A 19,626-nucleotide genomic window follows, 5' to 3' on the forward strand; every position below is an offset into this window, starting at 1 on the left:
CAAGTCAGACTCAAAATAAAGTCATTTTAGCCTTGAATTAACTGCTGCAGTTTCCAGAAGAGCCCTTAGAGTACCTCAAAAGAATTTATTTCCTCCTGTTAGAAAAAGAGAGATGTTAAACCAGATATACTCATCTGAGGTGGCCAAAGGCGTGGGAGGCACTGCTGGTAATGGGGTGCTCAACCCTGTGTAGGTTGTATTGCTGTTGATGTGAGCGCTCCCAGAACTATAGAGATTCCTGGGAACCTGATACATTCTGATGCAATATTAACAGTCTTAACTGTTATTATCTGCTGTTTGCTACAAAAACAATCGGATTTCTTTCCTGAAAGGTTTTGGAAGAAGCTCTGATAGAAAATTACACAATAGTCACAAAAGCACTCTTCACTGGTACAGGTTTTTGATAACTTTAAAATCAGATCACTGGTCTGAGTAAGAATTTCCAAAATTTGGGGCTGGGGATTTAGCTCAGCGGCAAAAGCGCCTGCCTGGCAAGCGCAAGGTCGTGAGTTCAGTTCCCGGTACCAGAGAAAAACCCCAAAAAACAAACAAACAAAGAATTTCCAAAATTCTAGCGGGGAACTGATGGAGTCAAAGAACTGCTAGCCAATTATCAGGTAAAACAAATTTATTCTGTGAGGTGAATTTACTGATGAGAACCATTGTAATTTTTATGACGTGTTTGTTTGGAACAGTGCTGGTTCTGTAGGTCTTGCTTTTTAGAGTTAAGAAGACTTTTTGTCTTTTTAAATGTTAAGCTGTGTATAGCTTGCAACAATTTGATAAAATACACTTTTGTAAACACTTCTTACCTGCTGGCTCCGGAGTTGGGAAACCCTCATTAAACCTTCTTATCTGTACTGTGGACATTGGCAGCAGCCCGGTAATAACCCTGGTGACAGGTCGGTCCCAGCTGCGCTGTCACAGGATGCGATAGGGCAAGACCTTGTGTGGCTTCTTAGCCTAGGGAGGTTTCTGAGCTCTAATGTAAGATTTCTCATCACCAAATGGTTTTTGAAGCTAAGGTTGGCTGATACCGGGTCAATAACGCCCCGTGGATATCACCAAAGCTTACGCTAACATGGCAAACATCTCATCTCTTTTCTCATTGCACTTTTATACACTCTGGTCAGTGTTAGTGAAAGTAGAATTATTCCCTAGAAGAGGAGTCTTTGTGAGTATGCCTGGTAAATGTAGCAAGATAGAAAGATTGTATTCTGCTGGGAAACCTTCGTTCGCCCCTGTCAAATACAGCTCCTGTGCATTTTCCTGTCCTTTTTATTCTGTTTTCATAGAGTGCTATCTTGAATTCTTCTTAAGCAGTGCCATTCTACTGTAAAACAGATAAGTTCTCTGGGCATGGTGGCACATGTCTGCAATCCCAGCACTCAGGAGGCTGAGGCAGGAAGATCACTGTGAATCTGAGGCTAGCCTGGGCTACATAGTTCAATAGTAGCCTGAACTACATAGTGAGATCCTGTTGCAATAAACAAAACCAAACAAACAAAAGAAACCCCAGACAGATCAGAAGCAAAGTAAAAGCGTTCTGGCCATTTTTGCTGCTTAGCCTGGAGAAGCTCATGGCCTTAGTGGTAAGTAGGGTCTCCATGGTGATGCGTGAGAAATGGTTGCCCTCATTGCAAGAGTCCTTACTGGAGAGGTGCTTCCTCCCCCTTATTCGATGGTTAGGTCTGGGCCCTGGGAGTCTGCTCCAGCGGGTCCCCAGCTGCGGCCACTGTTCTCATCCTTGTCTGCACCTCCTGTGCGTGGGGCATCTTCTCGATTCCTGGCAGCCTCACACCACAGAGTTGCCTGGACGAGAGGCAGCTCAGGGGACCCGCAGCTGACCATGGAGCGGTGGCTGTGTGACCTTTTGTACCGACGCACATGTGACCCTGATAGCATCTCTTTGGCTTTTGGTCCCATGGGCAGCGCCAGTGGTGGTGACCAGGACCAGTGCTGTCTGGTTTGGTCACATTCTTGGTCTGCAGCTGCCCAATTCCTCAGTGGCAATTCGCTCAAATGGACTGAGGTCTACTGTGCTTCAGCTAACCCTTTTAACAATGAACAAGAGAAAGACCACTTCCAGGAAAATCAGGTAATCAGACACACTGGTAGTAGTGTTTTTTAATTTTCCAACTGAACCCTAGGTCAGGCCTGGTGGTCTCTCTCCATCTCACCCACCGCTCACTCAGCCTCTCAGGGGCCTCAGCTCCAGGAAAGAGCTGTGCCCCCCAGTCAGACCGTGCTTCTGGGCGAGGGCACTCTTGTCTCTGACGAAATGGTGCGAAGACCCCCGTGGGTCCACAAGAGAGGTCACCGGCGGGCGCCGGCCAGGCTGAGGGAAGCGCAGCTCAGAACTTTAGGCGGATCTGGCCAAGCGTCCTCCCAAAAAGAAGAAGCCCTGTTGCTGTGCCCCTGTCAGCGGTCAAGGGCCCTGGAGTCCAGGGGCCCGCCGGCCCCTCCGAGTGTCCCCGCCTGTCTGCTGACTGCGATGGGATCTTCTGCACACGCTTCCTTTCCCGCGCTGCCGGCTGCTCCGCGCTCCCTCTGCTCACGCCGTTGGCCATCATCCTCATCTTTGGTCTTGCTGTGCTGAGTTTTGAGGAGCTCTTCTTGGACCTTTGCCTGGAACCCGTGCTGCCCACATTCTCCTCCCTGGTGCCCGTGGCGACAGGTCACCCCCAAATATTCCCCCTGGGGATGTCGTCCCAGACCCTCACTCTTTGGTCATTTCACCATTTCGCTTTGTACAATATGTATTTCTTATCTTTCAAAATGTATTGGCTGTTCTTTAAATGTTCCCTTCCAGGTCGAAGTTGGGTTCAATCTGTCAAGACCCGTAAAGAAGGGGTGAGGGTAACCCTGAATTTGGAGATGTGTGCCGGGAGGGATGATCTCAGGCTGAGTCCCGACCCTGCATTTCGAATCTCTCCTTTTGCTTTTCATTGCTTTGTAGTAAAGTCTAACAGTCATCACCATCTAGACCTGTCCACATTTTCCCAGTTTATTTTCAGTGCTTTTGTTTTTAAATGTTAGCTGTGCTGAGAATTGTTTCTGACACTGTACGTTCACTGGTCATTGCTGTGGACAGGAAGGTTATTCACTAGTAAACGCTGACCTTTTCCACCTCACAACATCACTGAATTATTGAATTAGTTCTCGTAATTTTCCAGTTGATGCTTTCTGTGGCTTGGGGGGCGGTGACTGCACCCACACTGATGCCAACTCGATCTTTTCATCTCCCAGTAGTCATGCCTTTCTCGTCTTTCTTTCTTTTTTTTTGTAACATGATTGCCTTCACTAGGAGTTCTAGCTTCATAGAGAAAGGTGCTGGTAATGACGATGACCACCGCTGTCTTCTCCCTTGACCTGAAAGGGAACATTTTAAAATTTTACCCTTTGGCATGCTGTTGCTGAGGGTTCCTACAAGAAGCCTTTATCCGGTTAAGGAAGCTTCGCCCCTTCCCTGCTGTGAGGTGCCCGGGCCAGAGCTTTAGCAGGGAAGGGTGTGAGGGTCTTAACACCTGTGGGCCCTTCACACCTTGGTGTGGGGAGTCACTAGGAGTTCACTGCTGTTGAGGCAGCCTCTGGCCCTGGGAACGGGAGACCCCAGGCTGGGCGGGCTCACTAAGGCTGGCCCAGGCCTTTCCGTGTCACGTCTTGCCGGCCCCTCCCGCCTCGGCCCACATCCTGTGATGCTGCCCTTGGCTTGCTCTGGCTGCTGCCCAGCTTGGTGTGACTGGCAGCTCCCTGGCTCCTCTGCAGGAGGGCACCCGTCGGGCACAGCCCACCTTCTCAGCTCCTGGCCGGGACGTGCTCAGCCTGCGTGTGCCCTAGGTGCCGAGGTGCTCAGGGTGCTCAGGCAGCTTATGCACCCCAGTGGGCTCTGCCTTCCTGTGAAGTGGGCATACTTCGGTGGACGGCGTATCCTGGCCTGCGCGGGAGGAAGGCTTCGGCGCCAGGGACTGTGGTGCTGCGAAAGGACCTGGGTGTCCCCTCCCTGCCAGATCCTGCGGTTCTCAGCTGCTGAGGCCCCGGGCCCTCATCACGCCCCAAGGCGTCTGCTCAGTGTTGCCCCCTGGAAGCCTGCGCTCGGTGTGCAGGCGCTGGCCCCGCCAGGGGTGCACGTGGAGCCTCCCCTCCTGCCTGTGAGCCGGTGGGCCTTGGGCCCGCGGCTCTGCTCCCGGGCAGGACAGGCAGCGGAAGCAGATGCCCCCGCCATAAGCCGAGCACAAGCCGAATAGAACTGCTGCTCAACATCGTTGACGCTTGGCTGCAGGCCCCGGGAGCAGGCCGGCCGGCCTTGTCATTCCGTGTGGGCTGCGGCTCAGCGGCTGCCACGGGGTGTGGTGCCATCTACAGCAGCCTGGCCCACCGTGACTGACCCACTACGGGCCGCAGGAAGTGCCCAGGCCAGGGCCTGTGCAGCAAGGTAGGATGGTCAGCCCCGTGTGCGTGAGAGCCCAGTGGGGTGCCTCTGTCTACCCAGCGCCCAGGGACCCGGCCTTCTCACGGCCCACTGCTTGGCACTGTCTGCTTCTGCTGCTCTGCTGACCCCTCTGTCCCTCATCCCCTGCTCCCCAGCCCCCTCCAAGCCAGCCCAGGCCAAGCCTCAGCCGTCCCTCAAGGCCTGTCTGTGCCCAGCCCTTCCCCGTGTGCTCCAGGGGGCTGAATGTGTAAGGTCCAAGTGCAGGTCGCTGGCCTGTCCCTCCCTGCCGCCGTGGGGCTCGGCAGGGTCTGCTGGCTGGGTGAGTCCCGGCCAGTGGCTCAGGGTCTCTGCAGAGCCCCCCGAGTGATCTGGCGCCGACTGCCTTCAGGACCTCCTCACTGGCAGGGATCACGCGAGCTAAGACAGAGGCAGAGTTTACAGGGCTGGAGAAGACCCCGCGAGGCTGCGGCCATCCTGGTGACTGGGTAGCGGCCGCATCTCCTCGGAATGCGCGGTGGTTTTGCTTCTTGTGCTTCTGCTCCTGTAAATTACAGGAGGAGGGAGGGCTTGGCAGGGCACCGCGCGGGACTTGCCAAGCCCCAACTATTTGAAAAAAAAAAAAAAAATCACAGGATTTTTGCCTGCACGCTCCAAGGCTGCGCTTTGGCCTGAAAGCCGAGGTCGGCACTGTGGGTCCTACTGCAGGCTTGGCGCGGGACGTGACCACTGCGGCCCCGAGCTGGACCCGGGCGGGCTCTGCCCCTCCCACAGCGCCCTCCCCACAGGGCCACCACCCAGCCGAGAACTGCAGGGCCCACGTCCCAGCCCTGGCTTGATGCAGTTCTGTGCTGAGTGGCACAGGGTGCGGCCTCCAGCGCCCAGGTGTGGGGGTCCCCTGGGATTCGAGAGGACGCGTCTCCTCGAGTGGACCGGCTGCCCCTGCCCAGGGTCGCAGAGCACAGGCGGGCACTGGCCCTGTGTTGCTCCCTCATCCCCATTGCCAGGCTCTCCCCTCAGCCCCACTCTGCACCCTGCGTGGGCCTCGGGCTGTGGGGTCTACGGTGTCTGCTGTTGCTCCAGACCTGCCCAACCCTGCCTCAGCCTGGATTCCTCAGCTTGGCTGCCACCCACTCGGGCCAGGGCAGCTGCCGGGGTCTCTCCCTCCCCCTGCCTGGTTCCGCCCTGTTCCTGCCCTCCCACACCCCGGCGGTCCCACCCTGCCTCCCTCAAAGGCCTTGGCCCTGTCCTTCCCTGCCTGCTCCCTGGCCCCACTCAGCCTGAGCCCGGCAGGAAGGGAAGGGGCCCTGGGTGCTGACGGACATGGGACAGGTCTCGGGGTGCCATGGCCCTCAGAGTGTGCCCAGGGCAGGTACTCCGTCCTCAGGACCACCTGCTTTGTCTTGGGACTGGGGCAGGGCCTACCTTGCCCTGTGGAGCTGAGCTGAGTGTGCTGGAAGGCTGCTGGGCTGCCCTGGGTGGCTCAGGTGGTGAGGGGACAGGCCTTGCGCTCTGAAGTGCAGCTGCCCACCTGGGGCCTGCAGCGGAGGGGAGTGTGGAGAGGAGATTTCGCCTGTTGGCGGGCAGAGCTACCTGGGTCCATTGCGTCCAGGCGATGAAGCCACCCCAGGCCCATATTCTCATGAGCTGACCGCAGGCACAGACACAGGGCTCCACCGCCCTCTCCCCGGCCTGGGCCTCCACTGGGCGGGCGGTGGTACCCTGCCTCCTGGGCCTCCAGCCAGGGCCCCGGCCTGTGGCCGAGGGGCTCGTGCCTCCTGATTTGGGCTGCTCTTTCGGCACCATGGGGGGCGGGGGTGGCGGCACCAGACAGTGTGCATTTGCTGAACTGCCACAGCTTTCCGTGTAGCTGCTTTGTGCTCTGCCAAGGGGACCCTTGTGTCTGCTCTTGCCCAGGGCTCATCAGGGTTCTGCTCCCCGGGCCCCTGGTACCCCTCACGCAGACCCGAGGCTGCTCTTGCCAGCCAAGCACGGCACTCCCCCAGGTCACTCCACCCCGCACAGGCAGAGTGCCGCACGCGGGTTCTGCCCCGTGGAGGTGAGGTGGTGCGGATACAGTCATGCCTGCCGGCTTCCCGGACTCCTGCCTGCCTTCTCTTTCTGCATCTTTCTGGGTGCCGGGTGTAGGCTGTCCCCTACCTCACCTCTCCCTAGGGGCTGTCATTGTCCTGCTCAGCCTTGCGGGTGTCCCCACCCCATCCCCGCTGGAGGGTCCTTTCCCATCTCCGAGGCGCCCTGCGTTCTGACTTCTGTGTGTGCGCGTAGTTTGGCATTGGGGCTGCCGAGCCTGGCGTGGACCGAGTCCGCTCAGGGGCACTGCAGTGTCCTCGGGGTGCTTCCTGCTGGGTTGCGACTTCAACTTCTGCTCCTCCATCCTCAGTGTCTCGCTGGCACTGTTTCTGTGGTTGCAAGGCTTTACATCTGGCTGTGGAGGGGGACGCGTCACGATGTTGGGTTTGTGTAACCTGCATTTTCTTTCCTTCAAAATCTGTGTCTCCAAGAAGCAGTTCACAAACTTCTTCACGTAAGTTTTCACATTTCTTTTAATTTTATATCCTCGGGGTGTTGTGGGTTTCACTGCTGCCTCGCGTGGGGGTTCCCATTCCGTCCTCTGCCACGTGCTTTCCCTGGTGTATGCCAAAGCGATGGTCTTCTGCTGTGCTATTTTTGTACTCGGTCTTTACCCAGAGCCCTGCTGTGGTATGCAGCAATGCTAGCTGACTTTCTCATGCTTTTCTGGACGGGGCCATACGGCCGTTTGATCGGAAATAGCACCGATTCAACCTCTCCCCTCTGTGATGAGGTCCCTGGCTCTGTCTTTTCCTCATGCCGCCCACTTGCCCCTTAGTCACAAAGTGAAATAACAGTGCTGACTTACATTCCTCCTCTTGCTGTGTTCTTTCTTTCCTGAAGAGATGGAGATCACAATATGTTGCCCAGGCTGGCCTCAAAATCCTGGACTCAAATGCTCCTCCTGCCTCAGCCTCCTGAGTGGCTGAGACTACAGGCTTGTGCTACCGTGCCTGATTTTGCTCAGGTCTTGTGGGACTGGAGGTGGGTTCCCTGATTAAATATAGCGCCAGTTTGGGGCCATGTGGGTATCTATATCCCACAAGGGAGATTTCCATGTTTCTAGTCCGTAAGCCTTTTTACCTTTCAGTAAGGGTGAAGGTTGAATGTCATCAGCTCCTCCCTGCCTCTGGTGCACCTGCTAGGAACTGCCCAGGAGACCAGCCCAGGACTCCAGCCTGCGGTGCAGGAGGTGATCGCCACGTATGCACGAAGACACGTCTGCTGGTGTTTTCGCTCAGGAGCTGTACGTGGGGCTCCCTAGAAGAGGCTGATCTTTTACAATGTTTGTTGGATTTTGATGTCAGTCTTGTGCTCACCTCATCGAAGAATTCTGGAAGGCTTTGGAATGATCCCCCCTTTGAAGGTTTGATTGAATTCCTTTGTTACACTGTCTGAGACTGGTCCCTTTGGGAAGTTGGCTGCTTGTCAAGTTTCTCTATTTTTCTTCGGGTGACTGTTCTTTCTGGATCTCTCTCTCTAGTTAGTCTTGGTAAATTATGTTTCCTAGGAGAATATCCATTTCATCCAGGTTTTCACATTTATTTGCATAGGGTTGAAGAAGGAATTCAGTTGCTTAGCTACTTAAGTTTCTTCTAAATTACTCTTATTTTCACCTTATATTTTCTTATTTCTATTAGTTTTGCATATTTTTAAATGCATTTCTAGCTTTTGATCTATTCTATAGTTTTTTCTATCATTTAAGATATCATTAATTTCACTTAGAAAATTGAAAATTGTATTGCTTTTGCTTTCCTTTGGCATGTTTGCTCTTTTAAAACCAATTAGTTGAATACATATCACACTGATTCACATTTATTTATAATTAACTTTAATCTTTTTAACTTTAACATTGAGGTCCACTCTTTCTGTAAGCACAGCTTTTAGTGTATCCTATAGATTCTAAAGGTGGAGATGTTATTATTTTTTCTTACTATTCCATGTATTATACACTCTACTTATTTTTAGGATTCTGCGATCTCTGTAGACTGTTCATCACAGCCGCTTTCCGGGACTTGGGGGAGACATCTCCCCAGGTGGAGGGTGGATCCCTGGATGTGAATCCCTGTCAGTGATCTCCCTGTTGGGCGCGAGACATGAAGTCGTCTGCGAGACTTCTCATTGCTGGGGTTTGGCGGTGCTTCCTGGTGGCGTGGACATCTGTGATTGTTCCAGAAAGGCTGTGGCCTGGCAGGATTCCGTCTGCTTTGTGACCAAGGGTCACTAGAGATGAGGGTCTACACCGGGCTGACTCAGTGTCCCCCAGGGTCTGGTGCTGCAGCCACACCACAGACCCCTTTTAGTTGGTGGCTTCTTGGTCCTAGCCCCAGGTTGGTACCCCTGTGAGTGTCGCCCAGGGTCTGTGGACAGATCTTGCCCATAGGAGCCTCTGCCCATCTGTGACCCTCATGCTTTGGCAAGGCCCCGCCTGCCTTCTCAGCCTCCCCAGGGATCTGGGCTCAGCCTGGTGCCACGTGGAGAGGGCCGGGGCCTGGGGGACAGTGACGGGAGCGGACGCGAGGCTGTCCACTCCCGTACTGCCGCTGACTGTGCGTCTGCTGGTGCAGGGCACTGCCAGGCCACCCAGGTAGTGGGTGTGACAGCTGAGCCGGTGTGAAAGGGAGTTCAGTGCCTGGGCGGCCTGGCAGGGCCTCCACAGGCTGAGTGCGGCGTGAGGCAGCCACAATTTCCTGTGACGCATCCCGATCGGGGGAAGCCAGGGCCGAGCCCAGAACAGTGGGTGCCCAGGACGGGGCGGGAGCGGCGGCGCTGCTGACTGTGAGGCTTCCTCACCAAGCGATGAAGATAATCTGAGGTCAGATTGGGGCAGTGGTTGCACAACTCTGCAGATAGCTTAGAAATCATTGGGCTGGGCACTTCCCACAGGTGGATGCAGGGATGCAGATGGCAGCTCCACGAAGCCATTAAAAATGGGGATTCAGCAGGGCATGGTGGTGCATGCCTGTAATCCCAGCACTTGGGAAGCTGAGGCAGGAGGATCATTGTGAGTTCGAGGCCAGCCTGGGCTGCAAAGTGAGTTCAAGACCAGCCTGAACTGCACAGCGAGACCCTGTCTCAAAAAGACCACAAAACAAAAGCAAAAAACACCAAAAAAACCCCAAAACCCGGGGGTTCAGTTTCTTAGGATGCAAACCCCAATGCCCTGGCAGGCGATGTGCATCCTCATTGAAGACGAAGTGCCAGGACCCAGGGCCTGGGGCCCCCACAGCTGTTTTCCTTTAAGGCAAAATTTGTACTGCTTTTTCTAGTGATCAATGGAAAATTCAAATAGCATAGAGAAAGTCTGCAGGCTTCCTCTAGATTTAAACCCTAACACCATGGGTATCTGTGTGGTGGGGCATCCGGACCTTGGACGCCCGTCTCAGGCCTTGGTCTCGGCCCTGTTGATCCCAGGGCCGTCCTTGGTGTCCCTTGTGTGTGTGGCGCAGCAGCTGGGGGGCCGCTCCTCCCCAGGAAGTGAACACTCTCCCCTAGCCCGATGGGGGCTGGGTTGTCCTCTGTGGCCTCTGTCTGAGTGAGCGGTTTGAGGCATCATGAGTGTGTTTCTCGTGGTTCTGGATGGCAGGAGGCCTAACGTCGAGGTGTCGGTGGGCCTGAGGCTCAGGGGCTGGGAGAACCCACCGCCTGGCCTTTCCTGCCTTCTGTGTGCAGCTGTCCCTGGCTGGTTCCCTCCACTCTGTCTGCTGCTCCTGATATCACAGGGCCTCCTCTGGTTCTGGTCCTCCCTGGGCTAAGAGACATCTCAAGGTCAGGGGCTGTCTGCTGGGGGCTACCTGGGCGTTCTCCAGAGATGAACTGGGCAGGGGAACTGCTGGAGGCCTGTCCACTCTAGTTCCCTGCCAGACCCCTCTGGACTGACATGCCAGCAGCTCTGGGGCCTCCCTCCCCTTCTGCAGGCTGTAGCTCCACCCTCCAGGTCTGGGATCAGAGTCCCTGGAGCTGACCCATGACTGTCCCGTGTGTCCTTGACAGGTGGGGATACTCCTCCCTCTCGGCTGCCTAGCAGACAGACGCTGGAGAGAATCTCCAGCCTGTCCTTTGATGTCCTGCCCCATCCCTGCTGGCCCTGTCGGGGCAGGCAGTGTGGCCCCACCTCCTGGGCCGTGGGTCCCTCAGGGCAGTGATGGGGACCATGTTGGGCCACCTGCCAGTCCCCAAGCCCCCGTCCTTATCCCTTCAGGCACGTCTCTCCTTTGATCTCAGGGCCTCCTGCTCCCAGAGGGGGAGGAGCCAGGCATGGAAAGCAGGGTGGGCCTGGGTGGGGCAGGGTCTCTGGCTCCTGGTCCGAAGCCCTGCCGCCTGCCCCCTGGGCTCCGCTCTCCTCAGGCAGGCCTGTGAGGCAGCTGCCAGGTGTCACGGGGCAATGGTGTCCAGCATCAGGGATTTGCCAGAGGTTTCCAAACTGGGGGTGCCAGGAGGAAGCCGAGCCTGCCCCACCCCTCATGCTGGGGGCACCAGCGTCCCCTGTCCAGAGGTCCTGGTGACCCTGCACCTTCCAGATGTGGCTTCTGGATACTGAGGTCATTTGCCACACCCCATGATACTTTTTACAATTTTTAAAAAAGTTTTTGGTTCTGGGGATGGAACCCAGGGCCCTGTGTATGCTACGCAGGCATCTATCGCTGAGCTACACCCCAGGCCCTGGGGACATCATCTGAGAGGGTGGGGAGCGAGGTCACAGCTGGACGGCCTTAGGCAAGGCAGCACCAGCACCCACTGACCGCTTGGCCCAGTGTCTGGCCTGGCTCAGCCTCCTGTGTCTGGCTGAAGGAGCAGTGTTTGACTTCCCTCCCACCTCTGCTCTTCATGGATCGTCCAGCTGCAAACAGCTGGTCCCTGATGGGTGGGGGAACTGGGACGGCACTTCCTGCTCTGGTCCTTTGGAGTCCTGTTTTCTGAGTGTCCTAGTCACGCTGTCCTGGCTGCCTCGATGTCCTGAACGGATTCAAAAATTCATGGTCATTTTCACTTTGGGGAAGAGCCACAACTTACGGCCCCAGAGCTGGTGAATAAGGTTTGTAAGGAAGGTCTCCTCTCTTCTACGCCAAGTCTCACGTCCACACGTGTCCCTGTGGCCACTGTGAACTCCTGTGGTTTAGGGTTTCCAGAGAACTTCCGAAGTTAGCAGGAAGTAGAGCAGGAAGTGGCCGGGGCCACAACGGCGTCACCCTGAAGCCTGTGTTTCCCAGGGCCTGTGTGTTGGAAGATGTCAGCAGAATGCAGGGCTGATGACTGTGGAGGTGGACCACAGTTCATGCTGCTACCCCAGGAGCTCTCAGATGTCAGTCAGGGGACAGCTGGTACCGAGACAGCAAGTCACCACTGGACAGACAGAGAAGGGGAAGGAAGGCCAGCAACTAGAAGCAGGAAAAACCACACAACTTTTGGTTTTTTTTGAGATAGGGTCTCACTATGTGGTACAAGTTGGCCTTAAGCTTGCTTATGTAGCCCAGTCACGGTGATCCTCCTGCCTCAGCCTCCTGAGTGCTGGGATTACAGGTGTGAGCCACCACACCTGGCAAACTTTGTTTTTAATTAGAATCATTTCAGATACTTCAACTTTTACTGGGGGCAATTTACAGAAGTTTTAAATCCTTTTCTCTGTGATTTATGTTTTTGTAATTCAGTTTCCTGTATTTTAAAAAATAATCAGCAAGAGTAGGGAAGTTGCCCAGGATGAAGTGTATTGACCCGTCTTCCTGCATCAGATCCAGGTCCGGGGCCCGAGGCTGGGGGTTAGGAGCGTTCAGGCAGCACGGGGGGCCGGGGGGACAGGCAGGGCGCCACCCACTCCACAGCACACAGCACCAGCCTGGGGTTTGGTGTGGGTGCTGTGGTCCGGACACTTTCCAGGGTCACTCAGAGGACCCTGGCTGGGCCATGTGGCCTTTGCGTGCCCTGCAGGTCACCGGTGAGGAGCTTGCGCTCCTCAAGGCTCCTTCCTAGGTGAGGGACAGAGCTCCTCCCTTCCCTGCTGCCTCCTGACCTCAGGGGCCTGCTTGGGGGACCCCAGGGAGCTTGGGGTGGGAGCAGGTGACGGCAGGGAGGAAGCCACGACCCTGTGGGGAAGGTGTCCCCTCACCCTGGTCATCCTCAGCAGTGATGGGGTCACAGATCTTGTGTCTGGGAGAAGAAGCAAGATTCCCACCTTGGTATCCCAAAGCCTGCCAACCAGAGAGGCTCTAGGCCGGGCGGGAGAGCTCGCCGGACCCATCTGTGGCTTGAGGCGCTCCCTGACTTACTGTCAGGGTGAAAGGCACCCTGTCTTGGTGGTGGCAGCTTGCCCCAGGATTCAAGGGCACAGGGCTGCATGAGCAAAGGTCACGCACTTTGTCTGTGAGAATTTCTTACTGTGTAGATGCTGCCTTGGGAATATTTGTGACCTGCAAAGCCATGTGGCCTCTGATCAGTGAGTGCCCCGAGCTAGGACCTTGGAATTCTGAGGTGTTCCTTGAGATGACCATGGCCAGACAGAAGTTTCCAGAAGGCGCCTCAGGGTCAGGCTTTTCCTGGACATTGAAGGGGGCTCGGCTCATGCTCCTGGGACGTCTGTGGGAGTGTGTTCCCCCGTCTTTGGACTCTCTCCTCCCCATGACTCTTGGGGGTTCCCAAGGCTATCAGGAGCTGCTCCCAGTGGCACAAGATTCGGACAGCACAGACCCAGGGGAGCTGAGAGGGATCAGGGGCCCCAGCCTGCCCCCCACAGCAGCTGCTCTGCAGATCCCCTCCCGGGAACCAGGTGCCTGTTCTCCAGGGACGCAGGCGGAGACCCCCCAGGGACGGACGAGTTCCCAGGCATGGCCCCGTTACTCATTACAAGCCTGTTCAGTGCTTTCTCTGAGGTGACGAGGGGCTTAAAGGCAGCTTTTGCTAAAACCTGCGACTCTTGCTGGGTTTGCAGACGCTCAGTAGATAACGACAGGCGGAATGAAGCTGGCCTTTATTCCGTGTCCTTGGCCCTGGAGCTTCGGAGGCAGGCATGTTGACCATCTGGGGAGAGGGGCCAGAGGAAGCTTATCAGCCTTGACGTCCCTGGCCTTCCTCATCCCCCTCAAGACACAGGGCACCAGGATCAGAGGCACTGTTGTCACTTCCAGGGCTCACAGGGACTCCAGACCCCCTGTTCACACAACTCCAGTTCTAGTCCTCCCCGCAGGGACGCTGGAGCCCGGCCACGGTCCAGAGCCGGAACTGCACATGTGGGGATCCACCGGGGACCATCATTTCTGGGGGCTGGAATCGCCCTCCAGAGTGGGGAAAGCCAGACAGAGGTCACTGTGGATGGACTGTCCACTCTGCTGACCCTTGAGAGCGCCCTCCTACTCCCCTGCCCGCTGCAGCCCGGGGAGCTGGCCGCCACTCCTCCAGCTGGCTCCTGCCTCTCTTCCTCTCCGGCGGAGCGCTCCCTGTGCATCCACACTGTACTGAGTTCTACCTTCCGTTATCCCTCAGCGAGGACTGCACGAGCCACGCTGCCAGGGACCCTGGCCCCTCCCAGCCCCTCAGCCACCCCTGTGCAGCCCGCTCTCGCTCTCTGTCACACCCCTGCCCAGCCCTTCCCAGACGCCAGCGCTGTGTCCCTGCGCAGGACACCCTGAGGAAGGACCCGGCTTGACCCCCGGCCACACGGACAGGGCCCTGAGGTTCTGCCTCACCCTGCTGCACACCCTCCTGGGCGCTGTACTTAGGGCTGGCTTAGGGCCGGCTGGGCAGCTGGTGGCGCACTGCATGCCAAGTGACCACGCGGTGCCCTGTTGGTGCTCTGGGTAGATGGGTGTCTTTGGGAGCCTCAGTCTCCCTGTGTGCATGCTGCCGAAGCTGGAGTCCTCATGGCTGCGGTGTCATTTTGTGCGGACCGTGCGGGTCCTGAGCCAGGGCTCTGTCTGTGGGACGTCTCTGGGCCTGGCTCCCGTGGCAGGGCCCCGGCCTCTGTGCAGGGCTCCACCTGTGGGTCAGGAGGGATGTGAGGGGCCTCAGCCAGGGGGGGACACAGCCCTGCAAGGAGGGCTTGGGGAACGCAGACAGGCCTGTGAGGGTGGCTGCCAGCCCCTGATACTCATCCCTAGCCCAGATGCTTCCCTACCCTGGATGCCCATGCGCCTACCCAACAGAGGCTCCTCTTGTATATTCACTGTGGGCACGGTGCCCAGGGCCCCAGCGGCTGGAGAGGAGCCCGAATAAGCCCCAGGCTGCCCCAGAGTCCTGGCCCTCCCTCACAGCCTTCTGAAAGGCCCTGCAGCCAACAGGGGCTGCAGCTGCTTCAAGCGGCAGGCCCTTCACGCTCCCTGGGATCCTGGGGTTGGGACAGCATGATTCAGCACTGGAGGTGACTCAGACGGCTGGGTCCACTGCGGAGTCCTGGAGATTCGTGACTCAACGGTTTCAGGGCCCCTGAGTCACAGCCCTCAGCTTACAGTGCAGGAGTGGGACTTGCTGAGGCTCCGGGTGTCTCCATTCTCAGGCAGGCCTGGAGCTGGAATATTCCAATGGCAGTGCTGAGGTGATGTGTACGGCCACCCGCGGCCTCAGTGGGGTGACATGGCGAGTGTGATGGAGATGACTGTCACAGCACGCATCACTGTCACAGCCATCACGTGTGTACGTGTGTTTGTACTTGTGTTGCAGAATTATGCAAAAGCGCGGCCCCGTGATTAGGGACCAAGCCTTTGGGTGCAGACAAGAGTCAAGTAGAAGAGCCCTGAGCAGCCCTGTGCCTTCGCGTGGGGCGAGTGCACTCTGCGTCCCCGCCCTCATTTCCCAGGGAGGGAAGCAGGGGCGGCCGCCAGCAGGAGCCCGGCCGGCCGCAGCGATGGCATCACCACGATGCCCACCCTGAGGGCCCTCATGGAACGTTTCCCAGCACAGCACCAGCGGTGCGGAGGGAAGGCCATTGTCCCTGAAGCACGCTCTGTCCCCTGGCTCTGTCTGGGGCAGAGGGGAGCATGCTTCCTGCTGTGGGCGCCCTCTCCTGTGTGCCCCAGGGAGGGGCGCTGGGGACTCCAGTTCCAAGCAGCACGCAGTGGGCCTGCTGCAAGCTGGGCGCTGGCCCCAGGGCTCCATCACTGTGGAGGCTGCACCATCCCCGGGCCACGCACAGGGTACGCGGCTCCCGTGAACCTGGAGGACTGAGGATTCCGCCTGTGATCACTATGCGGGGCAGCCTGTGGGGCGGGGCTGATTGCTGGCCGCCCAGGGTGCCACTTCCTGGGGCCCAGGCAGCAGGAGGACACGACCAGCCTGGGATGACCAGGCCTTGGCTCACTCAGGCACTTTTCGGTCTCGCACGGGGACAGCGTCCCCTGAGCACTGCGAGGTGGACTCTGCCTGTGTGGGTGACCAAGGGTCTCTGTCCTCAGGGACCCACAGTTGGCTTGGAAGACGCGAGCAGTAAAAGGAGAAGAAAGAGCGGGAGGAGGTCAGTGTGCCTGAGACACGCTCCAGGGTGCGGGAAGGAGGAGCCTCCTCCTGACTTTTGAGCCCAGCTGCCCAGGGCCTGTCCCTGGGACCTGGATGTGGGGAGGAAGCCCCTGTGCGCTCAGGACAGAGCCCGAGGGCTGGGGAGGAAGGTACGGGAGGGGGCCCTGCTCCCACTGGGTGGAAGTCCACGAGGAGGAGGGACCAGGGACCGTGTTCAGCATAACTGGGTGGGTCGGAGGCTGGCTGAACCCCAGGGCGAGCTGCAACAGGGCCTGGGCGCCCGCCCTGCAGAGGGGGAAAGAGCCTGGAGACGCTGTGGGGCGTGAGAACGTCAGGCCCTCAGGCGCTGGCTCTGTGCCCACCTGTCTGCCTTCACAGTGCCCCCCAGCCTTCCTGGCAGTGTCCCCTTTGGGGGCGGAGGCGGGGAGGTCCCAGCCAGCTGCACTGGCGCGTGGCCGTGGGGGCGGGCGTGGTGGGTGACCACACAGTGGTTTTATAGGCATCGACTGATCTTGAGCCATGATTCATCTTCATGAGCACCAAGCAAAGAGCCAAAGACAGAGTCATCCTTGAAGGGCGAAGTTTATGCTGCACGTCAGCTTTATGGGGACATAAACCGTGCACGGCAAAAGCCAGGGCAGCCCTTCCTGGTCTCTAAGAGCCGGTGGGGGCCTGGAGATCAGTGCTGGAACCCGAGCTGAGAAGCGTCTCCAGACTTCAGTGCCGCCCTTGCGTCCTCCTGGGTGTGCTTTCCCAGCAGCCCCTTCATCGAAGGCTCACAAGTCCCACCCGTGCGCACCGTGCCACTGCGCTGATCGGACCCCGTTCCTGTGAGAGCGTTTGTCTGACATTACCCTTCGAATAAAAGAAACCGCGCGCGTGGGCCTGGGTTCTTCTGCTTGAGCTTGTTTGTGAGATTCGTCCAGATTGTCTCGGGCAGAAATCCATTTCCCTTTCCTTGCTGTCCATTGTTTGCACGCATAATTGCCTAAAGGGCTTTCTCCGCTCCTGTGAGGGATGTCGGGCACAGCGCAGGGCTCCTCACCCAGGTGCGTCTTGGTAGCCTGCGCGGGTCTCTCGGGAGACTCGGTTCCAGCTTCAGAAGGTGCTGCCCAGCGGCGTCCTAGGCCGACAGTGTCCACTGGCACTGGCCCCACCCAGCACCGGTCCTGGTAAGCCAGGCCCGCCGCTGTGGTCAAGCCCCTTTTCTTACGTTACTCACTATTTTGTGAATGCTTTTGCAAGTCTTTCCCCACTGTGAGAACAAGCTGTCTAGTGTTTTCTCATTGATTTGTAGAAGTTATTGTTTGTTTACCATGTGGTGGTTTATAGGACTTGGACTGATCATAAGCCATGATTCATTTTTGTGTGAATCAAGCAAAGAACCAAAGACAGAGTCATCTTTGGAGGACAAAATTTGCTCTGCATGTCAGCTTTACGGAGGGCGTAATAGTCCCTTTGTTTTGAGGCGTTGTCTTTTATGTCTCCCAGGCTGGTTTCAAATGCCTGGGCTCCGGCCGCCCTCCTGCCTCAGCCTCTTGAGTTGTGGGACTGCAGATGTGAGCCACCACGACTGGCCATAGAAATTCTTTGTGTTCTGGATACGAGGTTTTCATTTGATACGTGCTGCACTGTTCAGGGTTGTTGAGGGAGACAGTACTGATTGCAGACATAATATGATCTGGCCGCCCCTCAGTCCCCTCTCCTCATGGGTGCCCGACCCCCTGATGCTCATGTTCCTGATCTGAAAAGGTGCTGGATTTTTTGCATAGAACCCGTGCACTCCTCCCTGTATTGCACCTCACCTTCAGATGAGCGCCTGATACGCTGTAAATGCCGCGCGAGTGGGTGTTAACGCTGGATTGTTAAAGGACTACGACAAGAAAACCTTCTGTGTGCGGTCAGCATAAGTGAGATTTTGGGGGGATGATTCTATCTACGGGTGGTTGAGTGGACCTGGATCCCAAGACCCAGAGGCCCCTGTGTGTGTGGATCGCCTCTCTGCACCCGGAAAACCAGCCTGCAGCTCACAGAGAGTGGGTGTGAGCTGTGGGCTGGGCCCCAGGGTCCCGGAGACCAGGGCAGCCATGGTGGGGTTCAGGCTGGAGCCCAAGGCCTGTGACCAGGAGCGAATGGGGGATCCTGGCTGCAGGGCAGAAGGTCCACACTCCCACTCCAGCAGGCAGCAAGCAGAGGACAGAATCGCTCCTGCCCAGTCTTCTTGATCTGTGCAGGACTCGGGAGAGGATGGCACCACCCAGAACTGGGTTCCATCTGCGATGGGTGGCTGGGGCTCAGGGTGGGGCCTGTGCTGGGGTCCCTGGGGGTGGCAGCGGTGGTCCTGTCTGCACTGCTGCAGGGGGGCAGTGTCCCCTTTGGGGGCGGAGGCGGGGAGGGGCTTTCTGCTGGGGCTGCTGGGTCTGCCTCAAGCCACCCCTGGAGTGAGGGCCCCAGCCAGGTCACTGGTGCTCCCAGTGTGGGAGGGGCCCACGTGTGCTGAGAACCTGCGTTTCAGCACTGGGAACAGAGCAGTCGGACGGTGCTCGAGTCTGGCAGGCTGAGCTCAGGAAGGGAGGGGACACCACCCTCGCCGGAGGACGCAGGGACAGCTGTGGCCTGGAAACCACGCCGGTCCTTTGAACAAACATCTAAGAGATTGCTTGTCCTTTTAAAATTTTTAACTATCACCAAAAGTGTATTTCTACAATTTCTGCTTATGGAGGGAATGTTGTAAAGTATGCTTTAGATACGAGAAATGTAAGATGCACAGTAAAAGGGCACCGCAGTGTGCGCCCCAACAAAGAGCCACACGGGGCGGCGCCCAGCCCTCCTCCCCACCGACGTCCTCCTCCTCCTCGGAGGCAGCACACCCTAACCTCTGAGATGGGAAAAGAACACTTAGGAAAGAAGCAAGGGGCAAGGCGCTGTGTGGCTTGCCTTCATTATGCAAAGTGAACTTTCCACATCTCTTGAGCTGTTCACGTGCTGCCCACACACACGACCCACTTACGCAGGGTACAGGTGTGGACAGGAAGGTGTACCCGCGGAAGGACATTGTAAAGATTTACGTGCTTGTACGTGTGTTTTCAATTTTATTAAATTTTATTCCTGGAATCCTCTCAATCTTAGTGTGGCCAAAGGGTTTTTCTGGACGCTGCTTAGGTGCAAGGAGACTTCCTCAGGTGCAGAAAGGGCTCACCCTTCCCTAGCCTGCCCGGTCACCTGCCACGTCTTCAATCTGTGTGGTGGCCTGGACGCTTCTAAGGGCAGGTCTCTGTGGCTGGGAGGTTCCGCCTGCCTAGGACAAACCCTGGGGCTCGAAGCGAACACTGGGAGGGTCATTTCCCCGGCTCTGCCCCCTCCCTGGAACCTGGCAAGGGGGTGGACCGAGGCTGGGGCTCCTCCTACCTCCAAGGCTCCCTTTCTGCCTGCGCCCCTCCACGAGAGCCCCTCTGCCTGTCCTTGGGCCCCTAGCCCTGCGGCACGGCCTCCTCCCACCGTGCAGAGGGGAAATGCTCTTCTCTCTCGCTCCACTGTCTATCTGTCCGTCCACCTGCCCTTTGCACGCTGCCCCCTGTAGTTGGTGCACAGCTGCTGCAGGGCATCTGGCCTCCACTGGGTAGAGGTGGAATCCTGCTGTTAGGGGGTGGGAAAGGTCATGGGCCGGG

At 57.3% G+C, this 19,626-nt stretch overlaps 1 long non-coding RNA gene across 5 annotated transcripts; it reads left to right on the forward strand.

Moving 5' to 3' along the window:
• Nucleotides 1–7,391: 7,391 nt before the first annotated feature.
• On the forward strand, nucleotides 7,392–18,384 carry LOC106147311. Of its 5 annotated transcripts, none has more exons than XR_001232151.1 (4): nucleotides 7,392–7,508; nucleotides 7,615–7,886; nucleotides 15,167–15,956; nucleotides 16,458–18,384. It is a non-coding gene; the product is annotated as an uncharacterized LOC106147311 (long non-coding RNA). The 5 variants fall into 5 exon arrangements; XR_001232152.1 differs by having other exon boundaries at nucleotides 15,898–15,956; XR_001232149.1 differs by lacking the exon at nucleotides 16,458–18,384 and having other exon boundaries at nucleotides 15,167–16,203.
• Nucleotides 18,385–19,626: the final 1,242 nt, after the last annotated feature.

Source organism: Chinchilla lanigera, unplaced genomic scaffold, assembly GCF_000276665.1.
Source record: "Chinchilla lanigera isolate Chin_1 unplaced genomic scaffold, ChiLan1.0 scaffold00141, whole genome shotgun sequence".
Taxonomy (NCBI): Eukaryota; Metazoa; Chordata; class Mammalia; order Rodentia; family Chinchillidae; genus Chinchilla; species Chinchilla lanigera.